Below are 18,390 nucleotides of genomic sequence, written 5' to 3' on the forward strand. Positions count from 1 at the left end.
AATTATCCCTAACCCTAACCCTAACAAATGTCCGACGTGGCACCTGGAATCCCATAATAATTTGCCAACTAAGCAAATAACAACCCATATCAACACAAACTTTAAAGAACCGTACCCATTTATTTGACCCAACTATCCAACCCATTTATTTGACCCAACTATCCAACCAGTATGTGGTAGCTCAAAGAAATCCAACCAACCACCTTTATGAAAACACACTGCACCCGTAATCAATTCTCCCTGAAAATTTCTTCAAATTGTGACTATCACATACTTTTTAAAAGTAAAAAAGTCTTACCAGAAGAATCATTCTATTAATCCGGCGCCGTCAACCATCTAAAATGAAATGAAAAACACCATAACTGGCGTCCTGAACCCAATTGTTTCACCAAAGAAATTTCGCAAATTCATCCTGAAGAAGCACAAAATATTTTGAGTTTAATGGGTATCTTTTTCATGTAAACTTATGGGTCCAATTTATGAGAGAAAATTAATTATTTGGAATGATATGTGGGAAAGTTCACTTCTTGGAGAGTAAATATCTCTTGTTTTATCGGTGTAATTTTTTGAAAACCAATCTGATGACTATTTGTAATAGTAAATTTTAGAGGATTTCTTTTGATTTTAAATTGAAGAAGACTGTGTTTCTCAATCGGACATGGAGATAAACTTGCCGGCGATGGTGAATCGGGCTTAGCTGGAGACGCCACCCCCATTAATGTTATTTATCTTTTTGTTTCAGGGACCCAGATCTGAAGAACTTTGACCGGATTTTGGCCATTTATTCAACTCCGGCTGACTATGGTCTTCTTTAATCGACGAGAAGAAGACTAATTAATGGGTTCTAGTGTAATCCAATTGGGTTGGGTGGATTTTTAAAAATGGGTTGTTATTTGCTTAGTTGGCAAATTATTATGGGTTCCAATGCCACGTTGAACATCTGTTAGGTTAGAAATAATTTTATTTACTATGTTAACGGTAGGTACAATTTTAGACGGAAAGTAGAAACGGGTATAAAAGTGATTAATTGTCTAAAGTAGAGGAACAATTTTGGCCTTTTCTCCCATAAGAAAATATGTTAGAAAGAAAATTGGTAAAAAAAAAAAAAAAAGTTAATATAAAGGGGTGATGGGTTCCAAATACAGATTCAATTATTTAAAAAAAGAAAAAAAAAAGAAACAAGATCAGAGGTTAACAGGTTAGCATTGGTGAACCATCCGAATTCAATCAGAGAAAAGATAAGAAATGGGAATATTTATAACAATGTACATCACAATGAAGTACGTAGTAACAAAGACTTTTTTTTCCTCCTTTTTTGACAAATGACAAAGACAGAGATCTCAAAATTCAGAACAAATACGTCAGTTAGTGTTACTTGTTTCTATATCTGATGAAAAATCATGAATGAGAAAAAGAAGAATTAGAGGGAGCACACAAACCTGACGTGTTGGTAGCGCGCGTCTTGTAATTCTCAATGCTTGCAGCCTTAACGTCTTGTCTGTAGGTGAGGGCACGACAATCATTGACCCTTCCAAGCAATTGGACAGTTATCTTGAGTCCGAAACTTTTTTAATCTTTTTTTTGGACAAAAAACATTTTGTACTACTTTAAAAAAAAAATTACATAAATAAATAAAACGCAGTATTATACTGCGAATTACTTTAACGGAAATTTTGCCGTTAAAGTAATTCGCAGTATAGTACTGCGTTTTACTTAAAAAATTATTTTTTTTGTAATTCGCAGTACTATACTGTGTTTTACTAAGATACATTTGTAAAACGTAGTATAATAATGCGTTTTACATTAAATAATTGTGTTGTACTCTGGTTTTTTCCCCAGAGTATAATGAACTGACATAACAATAATTCAATACATAAAACGTAGTATTGTACTGCGTTTTACATAAAAAAATTATACACCCCAACGTCGGACTTGCCTTATTTAAAGGCGTTTCAATTCTATAAAAATTCATTCAATACTTTATTTCAAACTTACGTTCATACTTCTCTTTTCTTCTTATCAATTATTTTTTTACAATGTCTGAAGTGGCAAAAATAAGGGTTTCACTATATTTGGGGGGGGGGTGAGGTTGTGTTGGAGAATAACTCTGTGAGGTATAGCTCACCTCCACAATGTCATGTTAAATTGCCGCTTACTATGGAGTACGATAAATTGGTATCGTTGTTACGTAAAAAAATGAATGAGAGGAGGCGTTCGGTTAACCTTAAAATAACCGGTAGATTTCCGTATTCAGTGACTCCGCAGGGGTTTGCTTATTATTCTGAGTTTAACATTGAGGATGATGAAACTCTTAGAGATTTTTTGCTGATTCCGGATGAATATAGGGAATTTATTGTAATAAAATATTCTGGAGCAATTTTTGCCGGACAGATTGGTGATGAAAAAGCTTGCCTTGATTTAAACTTGTCACCACCGGCGAATGAGCAGCCACAAAATAATTTTTCGACTTTAGATAATCAACAAGACGACTGGTAAACTTCAATTTTACTACGCTTTAGCGATGTTTAATTTATGTTTTAATTGGATTTGTATTAACACTCATATTTTTCATAGGGGGTACCGTCCGGATATGAATTTTACAAGTTATGACCCTGCCCCTAGTTGGAATATGCGTAGTTCTGGAGTATTGGACCATGGTGGTCCATCTGGGAGTCATCACCAACAAGAAAATATCCATCATGAAACGTCAAGACAGTACGACTTGTAAGTAAAGTGATATAGCTATATCTAAAGTATTTATCTAGTTGGGTAACTTATCATTTTGTTCTTTATGTGCAGTGAAAACGAGCTTCTTGAAGCTCCTGACCTCACACAGTTGCCCATAGACGACGTATTTACTCATGATTTGGAAGATGCGCAGAGTCAAGAAGATGATAGTGATTATGACAACAATGCGGATGAGTCTGGAGATGACACACCCTTCCATGATGAGGGTGATGAGGAGGAGGAAGTGAATGTTGAACCTGAGTTGACGAGGGAGCATGTTCCTCCGCCTCTAGCTAGACCAAGAGTGTACGAGTCCCACGTGCCATTTCATGAGCGGAATATTCCCTACCTTGATAATTTGCCAAGCATGCCAAACGTGGATGCACTCACAAGGGATGATGATAAATTTCGGTCAGCGATGTGGGATCATTCTAGACCAGCTGTTCTGACAAAGGGCATGTATTTCCCCGATAAAGCTCGCCTAATTAGGGCTGTAAAAATCTACAGTATAAGAGAGTGTCGTGAGATGACGGTAAGTGAATCAACTAGGGAGAAATACAAGGCTGTATGCCATAGAGACTTTATGGGTTGTCACTGGATGTTGCGTGCCACCAAGAAGAAATCAGGTTTGTGGAAAGTGGGTAAATTTATTAGCGAGCACAGATGTGAAATGGACACATACAATGAGAATCACTTCAACTTGGATGTGGACTTGATTTCTCTTGTCTTGATTCCATATTTGGAAGTGTCCATTAGGTTCAAGATTAAAGAGTGTATTACAGCCGTCCACCAGGAGTATGGTTGTACTATAACCAAAAGAAAGGCATATCTCGGTCGCAAACGTGCCTTTGAACTTATTTATGGCGACTGGGATAAGTCTTTTTCAAATCTGCCCAGGTACATGGCCGCACTGCAACACTTTAACCCCGGGACTGTTGTTGAATGGAGGCGTGAGCGGAGTCCGGACAGACCCGAATATATTTTCAACTATGTGTTCTGGTCATTTAAACCAGCAATTGATGGTTTTGTGCATTGTCGTCCTGTTATTTCCATAGACGGTACTCATGTCTATGGAAAGTATGATATTAAGCTTTTGAATGCAGTTGCAGTAGATGCCAACGGGTAAATATTTCCACTAGCTTTTGCCATATGTGCCAACGAAAGTGAAGAGACATGGACGCTTTTTTTGAACCACTTGAAGTAGCACGTTGTCAAACAGCGTTAAGGTATTTGTCTAATATCTGATCGGCATGGTGGTATTTTAAGTTCTGTACGTCACTTGCCTGAATGGCGGGAACCATATGCATACCACCGTTACTGTGTGCGTCACCTGAAGGCCAATTTCCAGAAGAAATATCCTGACAAGGCATTGTATGACTTAATGTGGCTGGCTGCAACTGAGCACCGGCAGTGCAAATTCACGAGGCGCATGGAAACGATCCAGCAGTTAGAACCACGAGCCTATACTTGGTTGATGGGGCATGAGCTTCACATGTGGACATTGCATGCTGATGGCGGCAGACGATGGGGAGCCCTCACTACAAACGTGTCGGAGTCATTCAACGGCTTGTTGAAGTCTGCCCATGGACTGCCTGTCACTGCCATGGTCCGCATGACATTCAAACAGAGTGCAGAGAGGTTTGTTGAAAGACATGTAGCTGCATCAGCATTGATGGACCGGGGTGTTCAATTTATGCCAATACCCATGAGAAGATTTGAAAGGTCCAGGAGGCGAGCACAGTGGCATTCATTTCTTCAGTACGATCATGAACGGGGTGTTTTTGAAGTTAAGACTGCTATCCGCGGACACCGTGGGAATAATCTACAGATGGTGAATGAAAATAGAAGGTTATGTTCATGTGAGAAATGGACCATCTACCACATGCCATGCGCACATGCGTTGAAGTGCTTTCAACAAGTAGGATATGAGGCAACAAACTATATTGATAGGCAATACAGTGTTGTTGCATACATAGACACGTATAGTGGGAAGTTGCAGCCATTAGGTGCTGTGCATTATTGGCCGCCAGAATCTTTTAAGATGGTATGTAACAAGGACTATTTGCGCAAGCTACAAGTGCAAAAGAGAACGCGTATACAGAACCAAATGGATGTTGGTGACACCGTTTATGTGCGTAAATGTGGCATATGCTCGCAAACAGGACACGACCGTCGTAAATGTCCTTCAGATGGTGTGCATGGCGGTGGTAATCCGGCTCCTGGTGCAAGTTCGTCGAATGTACCCAACTATCAAGGATACCCCTAGTCTTTTATTTTGGTATTGTTTTTTGTAATACATGTTTTTAGTTGTGTATGTTGCAATATATATCAAATAAAATTGTGTTCCACAATTTGAAATGAGTGAAGAAAAAGCTGTTTAATTGTAGGAAATGTAAAGCGTGGTTTGATAGTTTCATATAACAATACAAGCACTTAAACTTAACTTGCACTTCAATTAAAATAAAGCATTACTAAAGCACAAACACAAACATAACAGGCCAACATAATAAAAATACATGAAATATGAAAAATACACTAAACACATACAAGCAAATATTTAGTCCCAGTTGTCATTTATTCTCCGCTCCAACTACTTAAATCGTTCTTCCATTCGTTCTTTTTCTTCTTCTACCTCTTTCAGTTTCGCCTTCACCTCCGCAAGTTCCCGTTTAAATTTTTCTTTTCGTTCCTTTTGTGCTTCACAATTCCATTATGCTTTCCATTTTTCTTCTCCCACCTCCTTCAGTTTCGCCCTCATTTCTACAATAATTCTATCGCTTTCTCTTTGTGTTTCCCATTGGCATAAACACATATTATGAAGAAACTGCAGTTGTTCTCTGTAGCATTCCTGATAACATGGTTCATCAACCCATTCTTGAAAATCACAAATAGGTTCGCCGGAAACCTTGTATAACTGGTTCATACAGCACCAGTAGCGGCGTCCAACTTCACCATCGTCCCAACAATTTTGCATCGAGCATTCTTTTTCACAGTTGCACTTTGGTGCACGAAGAGGTTGAGCCATTTGATGAAATATTTGCTTTTAGTAAAAAAATACCTTACTTTTAATGAAATATTTTCTTTTACTAATTTTTGAGCACACAAAATAACTATAATGATGTCGTTATTTATAGGCGAGAAAAAATACATAAAGCGTAGTATAGTACTACGTTTTATGGAGTTGTCTTGTCGTTCTGAAAAAGATGAAAACCATGTGAAAAAGCTGGTTTATCGCAGAAAAATTTAACACATAAAGCGTAGTATAGTACTACGTTTTATGGAGTTGTCTTGTCGTTCTGAAAAAGATGAAAACCATGTGAAAAAGCTGGTTTTAGTTATCCTTTGTGCAATGATGGTTTTAGTTCTATTGTTTGTTTTTCTGTGTACTGCTATCCTTTGTGCAGTGATGGTTTTAGTTCTAGTATAGTACTACGTTTTGCAATGTTTGTGTTTCTTGTGTACTGTTTAAGTAAAACTGCTGTTCAAATGCAATTAAAATATAAATGTTGTTAAAAGATAATTGTTATCATTATATACATAATGCACTATTTACACAAACTAAAAACCTAAGTAAATCAGTGAGTCCCGCAGCCTGTGTGCTTCAGTGTTGCTGTTGGCCTGAATCGCATCCCCTGTCGCTCGGGTACACTATCTGGATCATCATCATCAAGCCACCTCTTTATGTGAGGATGTGCAGCAGCATCAACACCACAACTGGCAGGATTTGAAGAATAGGCCGTCGGGTCGTCAGCAACCTACAAAACAAGTACTAAACTTAGCATGTGACAAAGTATATTTGTATTGTACGTGTTAAGTCAAAAAATATTTTCTTACCGTGGTCTCGTCGGCCTCCTGAATATACGCATCAGTGGTGTCCTCATCAAAGCATGTAGTGGCCTCAAAGATGGGCTGGGACGATGCCTTCATAAGAAAGTTAAAAATTAATTAATGGCAGCTCATTAAGGAAAAAAAACAAATTGAAATTTTAAAGTAATACAAACATACCTGCGCCTGTGATAGATCCGCATCAACCGTCGGGGATGAGGCATAACTCAACCTGTGCCCACCATCCACGTCCCGGGTGGGCCGATCCTCAGCTGCGGTAGATGGGCATGCAAAGTACTGGTCTACATCCCCGTCGAATGTACCCCTGATCGACAATGCTCCTGACGGGGTGACCTGCGATGCTGTCAGAGATAGCTGAAGGCTGTACGAAGGCATGCTGCTGGAAGGCTCATCTTCCCGAGGTATATAACCCGGCTGATCATCTTCAAGCACCACAACTCCAAAGTCCTCATCATGTCCCTCAACAGGCGGGTCGACAGGTGCCTCAACGCCCCCTTGCTGGGGACCACCTCCTCGACGTCCCCCGCGACCCCGTGGAGCACCCCTACCTCGTGGGGCACCCCTCCCTCGTGCCCTACCCCTGCCTTGTGAGACACCCCTACCCCGATGGTAGCACCGAGTTATCCTTAATTATTATTCGTGTCAATTTTAATATTTTTAGAATTGTATGTGCTAGCTTAGTAAATTAAATAATTAATTATGTTTACAATTGGACTGAATAATTATGTATGTGTTCCAGGCTCATTTTTTGAGGCCCGGTAGCACCGAGTTATCCTTAATTATTATTCGTGTCAATTTTAACATTTTTACAATTGTGTGTACTAGCTTAATAAATTAAATAATTAATTATGTTTACAATTGGACTGAATAATTATGTATGGGTTTCATGCTCGATTTTTGAGGCCCGGTGGCACCGAGTTATCCTTAATTATTATGCGTGTCAATTTTAACATTTTTAGAATTGTGTGTGCTAGCTTAATAAATTAAATAATTAATTATGTTTAAAATTGGACTGAATAATTATGTATGGGTTCCAGGCTCGATATTTGAGTTAATTTTACAACATATAGGAATTTGTTACTTTTGTAAGTTTATTGTTATAAGTAAATAATTAATTTTGTAAAGTGTAATTGGATAGAGTTTGCAGTTACTACATACTTAAACTACATAGACTCTACGCTAAAAGGCTCTACATTTTACTACGCTAAAAGACTCTATATTTTACAACACTAACAGGCTCTATATTTTACTACACTAACAGGCTCTATATTTTACTACACTAAAAGGCTCTATATTTTACTACGCTAAAAGGCTATTTATTTTACTACGCTAAAAGGTCACTATTACATATAAAAACAACTAACATAAAATACAAATATGAACAACAAACAAAATAAATAATATTAATTTTTTAACAATACAAATAATTTATCAAATTTTAACAATTTTTTGTACCAAAGCTAATAAATCAATCCGGGTATAAATAAGATACAAATTTAAACACAAACATAACACAAATTAACATGGAAACACATTAAACAATACAAATATGCATGTACTATACGAGTTTCGACATAAACAAAATTGAAATACCTCGATTTAAGTTTTTTAAATTTGATTGAAATCGAATTTTTGCACCCGAAAGAAGGAATCCAAAGCTTGTCTTGTATGTGGGACCTACACTCCTTGCTCTTTAGGTGACGGGTGGGGCCGAATTTTTTTTTTTTTTGAAGTTTTGACGCAGTGGGGTTGGGGGGGGGGACCAACAGAATCAAAGGTGTTGGTTTTCTTCGGTTCAGTGGTCCAAGGAAGAAGAAGGGGCTATATTTTATTGAAGCTGTTCGCAGTATTATACTGCGTTTTAAGTAAAACGCAGTATAATACTGCGAACAGCTTTAATAAAATATAGCTGAGCCCAGCATCTTAGTAAAACGCAATATAGTACTGCGAATTACAAAAATAACAATTTTTTTAAGTAAAACGCAGTATCATTTATGTAACTTTTTTTTTTAAAGTAATACAAAAGTATTTTTTGTCTAAAAAATGATTAAAAAGGTTTCGGACTCCAGTTATCTTGCCAACTCTTATGAGGATCATGCACTTGAAAGTCTTTGATATAACCTGAAAAACCAATTCAAATTGAAGCAGCATGCAAAGCTTTATAACTTCATTGACGGAAGAGTTTTTTCAAATGCTTTGTAAGTATAAAAAGTTGATCTGTAAATTTTATTTGGAAAAGCCCAACGCTAAAAGAAAGTCCTCGCTTTCTCTTGAACAAGGGTAAGACAGTATAGCTTTAGCAATTGAACAAGCTCAACCTTACAAAAAGGGGTACGGCCAAGGAATCGTTGAACGCTTCAACTTGGCCATTGAAGAAGGCGAATGGCGGACAAAAGACTAGGCCAACTTACTGATTACTGCCATGCCATTGTTTAAGCTTTAGGCTCCATAGATGGAACTCTGTTTAGGTATTAGGGAGGGGAAGACACCACTCAATACCTAAGGTGAGGTTCATTCTATAATGAATTACTCCATCGTGGAAAGCTCAGAAAACATAAATTTAGGCGTTGGATGACAGAAAACGTTTTTTCCTTTGCTTAGAAATTTTTTTCCAAACATTTTGCAAATACTTCTAATCGTACAAACTGTTATTAATACTCCCTCTATCCTAATTTATGTGATGCATTTTCTTTTTCAGTTATTCTAAAAAGAATGGTACTTTTTTTATATTTAGAAATAATCTAAATTTAAATTTCTTATTTTACCCTCAATGAAATTATTAATAGCCAAACAAATACCTATTACTACTTGTTTTAGATCATAAATTCCAAAAATCTTTCAAATATCCATTACTACTTGTTTAAAATAGGTACTAAGTTTTTTTGAAGAAAGTCCGAAATCATCCAGATAATTACACTTCAAACTCTTGTATTCCGAGCCCATCATTCTTTTTGGGACGGGATGGATTAGTAAAAACAACATTGGTGCGGAATCATATTACAACGAATTACTCAGCCACGGGAAGCTCAAAAAAATATAACTTCACAGAGAATTTGTCTTATTAAGAGGCGTGGTACATAATTACCTCGATATTTCATTATTTGTAGAACTAGTGGGTGTAGCCCGGGCCCAACGGAAGCAAAGCTTTGTTGTTTATTATACACTGATTATCCTTGCAATTTTAACTGAAACAAAAGATTATTTCGAGTTTGTACTTGCTTATGAATGGAATGCAATTGATTTCACATATTACAAAGTTCTAGTGACATTCTACAGCTACCCTCATAAAATATCTCAAAAGACTGAAGATATAAGTTTTATCATCACTCTTGGAAGTTGAATAAGTTTTCTGGTACTTGAATCAATAGAAATTTCAACAGGACAGTTAGATTTTTGTCTTTTCTGCCCTGCATCCATACACTAATGCAAAATTTTTAAAATTCTATTCCAATCTTCGAACTTATTATTAATCAAAGCTTTTGAAAAAGAAAATCCAAATCTCTTGTTTAGACTTCAGGTTGATGTTAAACATCTCCAAGTGCTGAGTCTTTAAGATGCATGTTAGCCAACTGAGTTCTCTTCACATTCTGTTCCTCTTGAACAAGCACGTTACCATACTCAAGAAGTTTCTCTGTATTCCCGTTCTTGAAACTCATTTCCTTACCTCTTCATAAGTCTGTATCAAAACAAAAAAATATACATTAGTTACCATCAACATCATTCTACATCACTAATGTAATCAGTTAGGGGGACATACTGAAAAAGTTATAATATTGAATCAATTTTGTTAACCAACAGGATATCCCCCGTAAATATTAGGCACATATTGGAACTAATTAGCTTCAATTTTAAGGTGTATCTGTAATTGCTTTGATTTTTTGAAACTAAAAAAAGTCTATCCAGATGTTTGGCAAGACCCTTCTCTTTTTCTCTCTCTTGATTGAGAGCGGATGTAAATATCCTACCCCCGTAACATTTGAGATGTAAATATGTTGCACCAACAGTTTTTCTTGAGGCTAGCATACAGTATTTAAGACCAGATTATGTGATTTTGTATTTGTATATAACAATATATGTCATTGTCAACAAAGTATAATATAAAGGCTAAGTTTACCTGTTTCACGAATGGTAGGGGCACCACATATACTCTTCCCTTTTTTTAAATTACCTCGCGATTTAGTCCCATGAGCTTCAAGGCTGGGAGCTGATAAACAAAATTGTCAACACGTTTAAAACCGTACAATGAAGCCCGAATAGGTACAACGCAAATCACGGAAGAGCACAAAGTATTCATGTATTTCAGCTTATACACATTTAAGATAAAGAACATATAGCATCATTGCTGTGAAGAGATTAGTAATGAATGTTTTTATAAGATTAAAATTGAAGAAAACCTTTATTTTTGACGGCCGCCGGCTCAGCATCGTGTCTTTCACAAGGTATAGCAGATGTCGAACCTAATGTACAAATAATTAATAAATATATTAAAGCACAACAAACTCAAAGTGAAACAATATATTTTCTGTTACCTACCGAGTTGAAACATAGAGAAATAGTCAATAACATTCTTTTCTTTGTTTGCGTCAGCGGCTGTCCAATCAAATGAAGATATATTAGTGACGAAACATATTAGTTTCATAGTATCGTTACCAACATAAGATGGCTCACGTATCACCCAGTGGCGGCCCGACGGATTTTGTGACTTAAAGTTAAACTTTATGAGGGGCCTTAATTTTTTTTAAAAACAATTATTATTTATTTGAAGTCTATTTTTTTTTTAGCTTTTCTTAGATACAAATTTATTAATAATTTTCTTATAATCAATAACTCCTAATAAATATTTCTCAATTGATAGTATAGTTAATCCATTTAACCTTTTTGTGACATTGTTGATCTTAGGTAAGTTTTGAAAACTTCATTCCGCTGAAGCAACGATAACACGAGTTATTAACATTATTCCACAAGCAATTTAGGCATTTGAAAAAGAATTAAATTTTTTTATTTTATTAAGCGTATCAATTAAACTGCTATCTTCTAATTGTACTATTTTTCTTAATACTTTTGTCAAAAAATAAATCTAAACCATTAAATATGAATTGATTATTATGCTTTAAAGAACATTCAAGATTAAGACAATATTTTTCAAATTTCAACATCTAGTGATCTTAGTTTTTACCGCCAAATAGAAAACCAAAAATATTTTCTTATGCTGCTAATTGTTCAAATCTATTTTGAAGTGAAAAAATAGCCTTGTCTATTATGTATAAAAGTAATCAACTCTAAAGTACTCTTCGAAAGATTTTGAGATTTTATTATCAACATTCGCATCAATTTGTTACTTCCTATATATCACACGTTTCTTATGAAATTCGGGCTCGATATTCATTTCAAGTGCAATTTCCTTGGTAGAATTCATAGCAGTGGCAAATCCTTCTTATCTATTTTTGTTAAAGAAAAAAATCAAAAAATTTCACTTTATAAAACTTTTTAAAAAAGTTATACATAGTTTATTAGGTGTAACAAAAAATGGGGCCCCAAAAATATGGGGCCTAAAACGGTTGCTTTACTTACTTTATGGAATGGCCGCCCCTGGTATCACCAGAGTTCTTTGCTTAGTCAAGTTAGCCCCAGCTTTGAACAATGACTCTTCAGTGTAATCAAGTAGTACGCGCTGATATTTTGCCTCAAGCTCTTTTAATCGTCGCTGCGATAGAAGAGACTCTTTTTTATGAACTGGTAACTGTTTCATGTCACGTCTTCTAAGCTTGATTTTAGACATTGTTTCTGCTTAGTACCGACACTTCTTTTTTGGTGGGCAGCTAGTTGACACATTAGTTTTATTATCTGTCAGACATCTGCAGTTCGAGCAATTTAGCAATTTTTAAAATGACACAAATAAAATAAAAGACAAATTGTACAATAATCCCTTCTAGCCAAAAAGTTATTTCTAGTTGTAGCAGATCACCTGTCACAAACACTTATCGTTATTTAAATACGAAAGGTAACTAATCTTTCAGAAGAAACCCAAGAGAATGTAATCATTACTATAGTGCTTACCTTTCGACGCATCAATAGTCAAGGTTAGGAAAACAAAATCAAGACTTACTTTGGATTATTTTATTGTTATGAAACTTGCTGGTCCGTATTTCATATTCATTCAGGAAAATGTATATAAACAGTTTTCATTCTCCTCACATAAATGGTGAAGAACAAATAACAAATAATTAGACAGTAAACTAACCTGCTTCAGAAACCACTAATGTTGTCAATTTAAAAAAAAAAATCATATAATTTTGTCAATTAGTTTTCGAAAAGGTGAAAATTTCCAAGGTATTTTGTCTTTCTTAAAAAAAAAAAACGGAAAAGGACCTAAAATGCCCCTAAACTATCCGTTTTGGTACAATAATGCCCTCCATCTACCTATTGGGCCAAATATGCCCTTCCGTTAATGTTTTTGGCTCACAAATGCCCTTTGAGTTAACGGAGGACACGTGTCATCCTCTTGTTGGCACATTCTAAATATTTCTTAATTAATTAAAAAGACCCATTATTCATACCCGAAAAATAATTTTCTAAAGCAATTTTTCTAAAACATTTTTTTTACTAAAAACTGAAGAAAAAAAAAGAATTTTTTTCCAGTTTTTACAAAAAATTAGATTTTTTTACTAAAATAATGTTTTTGTAAAAACAAAAATAAAATCTAAAAAGCAATTTTCTAAAGCAATATTTTTGAAAAAACTGGAAAAAAGTAGATATTTTTTGCTAAAATAAAAAATAAATAAAAAAATCCAGTTTTTAGAAAAATATTTCTTTAAAAAACTGGAAAAAAAATCCATGTTTTTTGATGTGCATTGGTCCTATGTCAACCATTTATATACACAGATTACAAGCTTCCACAACAGCAGAAAACGATCCTATAATGTTTGTTCTTTTGGTTCAATATTTTCACGTTATGGCTTCCAAAAAAAATCCAACTTTGCAAAAAACCGGATTTTTTTTTATTTTGATTTTAGCAAAAAACATCTACTTTTTTACATCTACTGATTATTTTAGTAAAAAAATCTATTTTTTTGTAAAAACTGAAAAAAAAAATCCTTTTTTTTTCTTCAGTTTTTAGTAAAAAAAAGTTTTAGAGAAATTGCTTTAGAAAATTATTTTTCGGGTATGAATAATGGGACTTTTTAATTAATTAAGAAATATTTAGAATGGGCCAACAAGAGGATGACATGTGTCCCTCCGTTAACTCAAAGGGCATTTGTGAGCCAAAAACATTAACGGAAGGGCATATTTGGCCCAATAGATGGATGAAGGGCATTATTGTACCAAAACGGATAGTTCAGGGGCATTTTAGGCCCTTTTTCCCGAAAAAAAAAGGACTATCATATCAAGCGAATTGCAGCCTATTTGGAATGTACAGAATTTTTCTCTCTTGGCATACTTTTTCGGTAACTAAGTAGAGAAAAGCATACTTTTTCGGTAACTAAGTAGAGAAAAGCATACTTTTTCGGTAACTAAGTAGAGAAAAGATATTACTGCAACATGATAGAGACAACACGGAGATATGATTAGTTATTTCCTAGCGGAGTATAAAGGATAATGCTCTGTTGAACAACTCAGTAGCTCCATATCGGATTTAAGACGGGGAAATAGGCCTTATATTGAAGAGGCAACATATGAGCCTTGACCAATGCATTTCAGGGTAGATTTTAGATCAATATATTCATATGGTCCTTCATTGCTATGTCTGATGTTTTTTTCTACATAGCCTGAAGCCTGATTGGTATTTGTATTGCTTCTGATTTAAATTTTAACTTTATCACTTGGCCAAGAGGTTCTTGCTGCTATAGTAACAAATATCATACCAAGTTAACTGAGTATAAGAGCTTTCGCAGCTTTCTCCAATTGAAACAATTTATGCAGCATCTATTTTGAAAATCAGGAAAATAAGAAAGCCAAATTCACCTTATAACTGTCGAACCAACGAATTAACTGTATAGGAAAAGAGAAGATTGAATGAGACAAAGGAAGCTATCTCAAGAAGGACATAATATAGCAATGATAAGAGCAAACTGAGAAATAAGAATATGTGCACAATCAAATAAAATATATTTTCTCGTTATATTAATGTTGTCCATGTTGTTTCATTTCTATAATCTGAGCTCCAATAAGGATTAAACTGATAATTATATTGCCTCGACACCTATGTAACATCACAGGTCCCTATAAAAATAAATAGATAATCCAAAAATACAAAATAAAACAAGAGGTAAGGATATGAACTTACCGAGAGCAGCAGGAAGCAGAGTGAGGAATGAAATAAGAAAGAATAGCAACACAGCTAGCATCTTCTCTGTGTACAACGCAATTCACAAACACCATCTTCACTATCAAACCCCTCAAAATAAGAAGTTTCTTCTCCAAGGCCTCAAATTTCTTCCAAGGCAAAGCAACCTTTACCTTTAGATATTTAAAATTGACAGCTGGTAAATCAGATACAACTTTAAAGATCTTAGCAGACCAAGCTGGTAGAGATACCAGTTTGTGCAGTACCTGCAATCTGTCAATCTATCATTTTTTCCCTTTAAATAGGAAAATAAATATAAGTGATATAGGAGTTAGAGGAGAATATGCGGGGACTCTATAGCAGTTAGAGCAGGTACGAAGTCACAGTATAGATACAGAAATTTTTCTTCTTTCATGGTTTTCTCTCGCAAATCTAAGAGCAACCATCATCACTAAGTTCTATACAGTCCAAAACATTAAAAAAATGGGAAATATACTCTACAGAAAGTGAAAAAGTGAAATACTTTTATCACTTCTCATATAATTTCTAATCATATTTATTTAGATCTCAAAACAACAGGGAAACAAAATCTACAGAGAGAGAAAGGATTATATGTGTATACTGATACAGGTAGCTATATGTAATATATTAAGAGTTTGATTTAATTTTTCTTGTAAAATCTAAAGATGCACTGACAGCTACTGTAAAACTTGTATGAACATGACAAAGAAAAGAAAGGTTAAAGGTTTTTCAAAAGTTCTTTTCTTCTCTTAGTGAAGGTACTTGCCTATTGTCATGTCAAGAGTGGAGTCTTTACTTTCTGAAACAGGCCACTGAGCCTCCTACTTTTACAGTTATCATCTCTGGATTTCCAATCTTTACAGTCGAGATTTTCTTTACTTCCTCCTTGATAGTAAGTATAATGTTGGTGAGCGGACTTTATTGTCTATGCTATTTTCTCCAAAAAAGTGTCCTCTGAATCTATATGATGTACCTTTGGCTCCTCTTCTTCTGCAACAAAATCTGCACGCTTGGAGTTCTCAACCACCTGCATTGAGAAGCAATTGTCTAATAGATCGTCATAGTTCAAAACGTAGTCATTACGTAAATGTGTTTTATAAATATTTAACATATTGTTTCAACAACCTCATCAGTTTTAGACTCTATATCTTTTGCAAAGTTCAAATCTAAGTCCATAATTCTTCTCTATCTTGGCTTTTTTGTTTCTTCTTCAAATTTAATATCCTTGTTGTTCTTACCCACCTGCATTTGGGAGAAAAACTTTTACTACTGCATTATCACAGTTTAAAAAGGGAAATGTCTCATGATAGTATGTTTTTTCTCTTGATGCCAATAACCAATGACGATCGTACCAAAAATTAATGTTACCAAAGTTTATTAAATGGCGGATAAAGCTTTCTACTAAGACGATGATAATACAAAAGATGTCCACATAATACTTTCAAAAGAATTGATTATTAGCTAAAGTATATTAAATGATTTCCAAGAAATAAAATTTTGAAACTAAATAATTCCACCAATATAGACTTCGTCAAATATATGTACAAAAAGGAAAAGACTATTCAAACAAAGCTCAACAATGAAATACTACATATTACTTATGTTTTGCGTCTATTTCTAGAAAGTTACAGAAGAAAATTATGTTATTGCTATAGTGAGCACTTCCAATGCTATAATCTCAAATGATATGTAAAACTTTTTAATTATACGATGATAATGTAAAAAAATGTCTACATAACACTCCAAGAAGAACTGATTATTAGCCCAAGGATGTCAAATTATTTCCAAAAAATGTCTGATCCAAGCTAATATTACCTTCAGGTCCACCTAGGTGATGTTTGATATGGATGTAGAAAATTTTTCCTTAACTTTGTCAATCCAAACACGATCTACAACTTGACCGTTCTCGTAACAATGCATCGTCAATATGCCATGAAACCTCCATAACTTGTAATCCATGGAACATTTTGCCTGTAAAAATAAACGCACTTTTATGAGCTAAATAGTCGTGGTGAAAATTTTGTGATCATGAAAAGAGTTGAAATTCCTACCAGGACAACGTTAACCTGCAAATATAAATTATAATGTTCCGAAGCCAAATTTGAGCCACCAAAGGTTATAAAAATATTAATTACTTGCTCGGAGAAAATGTGGAGGACAAAGTAAAAGCACAAGAAAGGTACCAATTTGAAATATGACTAAGTCTTCAAAAATCTAATACATCAAAACTACTTAATGAAAGATAGACTATTCTATGAGGGGGAATACATTAGCATATTTTTTATATTATATCATTAAACTGAACGTAAAAATGCAGCTACATAATAAAAGGTTTGGTTATACCATATTCATTACCAGTGAATAGAAAATCATAATTCACGAAGAAAATAATTGCATACATGTCTGATACTTTATCTATACAAAACAACAATGAGAAAGAGGATATAGGAGAATACAAAGAAAAAATATCACAACCTGTAACTCAAAGGATTGCCTTCTGAATAATTTTGTCGTATACTATATTAGAGGTAGAATGATCATCATCGCTACTTGGCGTAGACGATCAGATCAACAATTTCACACAACTTGAATTCTTTGCCCTCGATAAGGCAACATAAAGTTGACCATGTGAAAATACAGGTTCCCACAAATAAATTCCAACGAAATCTAAAGTTTGGCCTTGTGCTTTATTTATTGTCATAGCAAAGCATAGTCGAACAGGAAATTGCATTCTTTTAAATTGCACAGGCATTTTTCATCTTGCGATGATAATAATGGAATTCTGGGGATAAACACGTGCATATTTTTGAAAGCACCTGTCGTAATCTTAGCGCTGATAACATGGCTTTTAAAATCATAGCAAGTCAATCGCGTGCCATTACATAAACCTTCACATAGATTTAAATTTCGCAATAATATAATTGGACAATTTTTTTTAAACATAATTTGTAAGGAGGCAAACCAGGAGGATTTAAAGTGTTTAGTAGATCTTCAAATTGTGTTTGGTTATTAAATTCAATAGCTTCATCGATGCCAATAAATATTTTTTATTTTCTAGTAAATCGATCAATAAGCATGTCATTAATTTCATCGACGAAATCATTTTTTATTGTCAAGATCACACGGGAATCTATACAAGATGAATTAGAGCATAACGAATCCAAATTTGAATATGTCGCTGTGAATAGTTTATCCAGGGATTCTTTTTTGGTCGTGTAAGGAATAATCAAAGAATCTGGAATTTCAATCTTGTTTGCTGAATTGACTCGTTCTTGTCCATTTCCAATTCTTAACAAATAATCACAAAATGCAGGATCTATTTTTGCTCTCATATTCTCAGATAATTTTAATTTTTCAAGTTCATTCCAAATGCTAGAATATAATAAACTTTCGTTGATGAAATCTTCTTTTTTTCCCGTAGCACACAACAAGAAGAGTTTGTCTGAAGTCACCTCCTAAAACAACAACTTTTTCGCCAAATAATGCATTTGTATCCATCAGATCTTTTAAGA

General features: G+C 34.6%; 2 long non-coding RNA genes across 2 annotated transcripts; both read right to left on the reverse strand.

Annotated features, from left to right (window-relative positions):
* Nucleotides 1-9,909: 9,909 nt before the first annotated feature.
* On the reverse strand, nucleotides 9,910-15,112 carry LOC104228753 (uncharacterized). The gene is made up of 6 exons (XR_711400.2): nucleotides 14,858-15,112; nucleotides 12,145-12,428; nucleotides 11,107-11,163; nucleotides 10,968-11,030; nucleotides 10,688-10,777; nucleotides 9,910-10,249 (listed from the first exon to the last, which is right to left on the reverse strand). It is a non-coding gene; the product is annotated as an uncharacterized lncRNA (long non-coding RNA).
* A 635-nt stretch (nucleotides 15,113-15,747) lies between these two features.
* On the reverse strand, nucleotides 15,748-16,855 carry LOC138880393 (uncharacterized). Its single transcript, XR_011403029.1, has 2 exons — nucleotides 16,694-16,855; nucleotides 15,748-15,905 (listed from the first exon to the last, which is right to left on the reverse strand). It is a non-coding gene; the product is annotated as an uncharacterized lncRNA (long non-coding RNA).
* Nucleotides 16,856-18,390: the final 1,535 nt, after the last annotated feature.

Source organism: Nicotiana sylvestris, chromosome 10 (genome assembly GCF_000393655.2).
Source record: "Nicotiana sylvestris chromosome 10, ASM39365v2, whole genome shotgun sequence".
NCBI classification, from domain to species: Eukaryota; Viridiplantae; Streptophyta; class Magnoliopsida; order Solanales; family Solanaceae; genus Nicotiana; species Nicotiana sylvestris.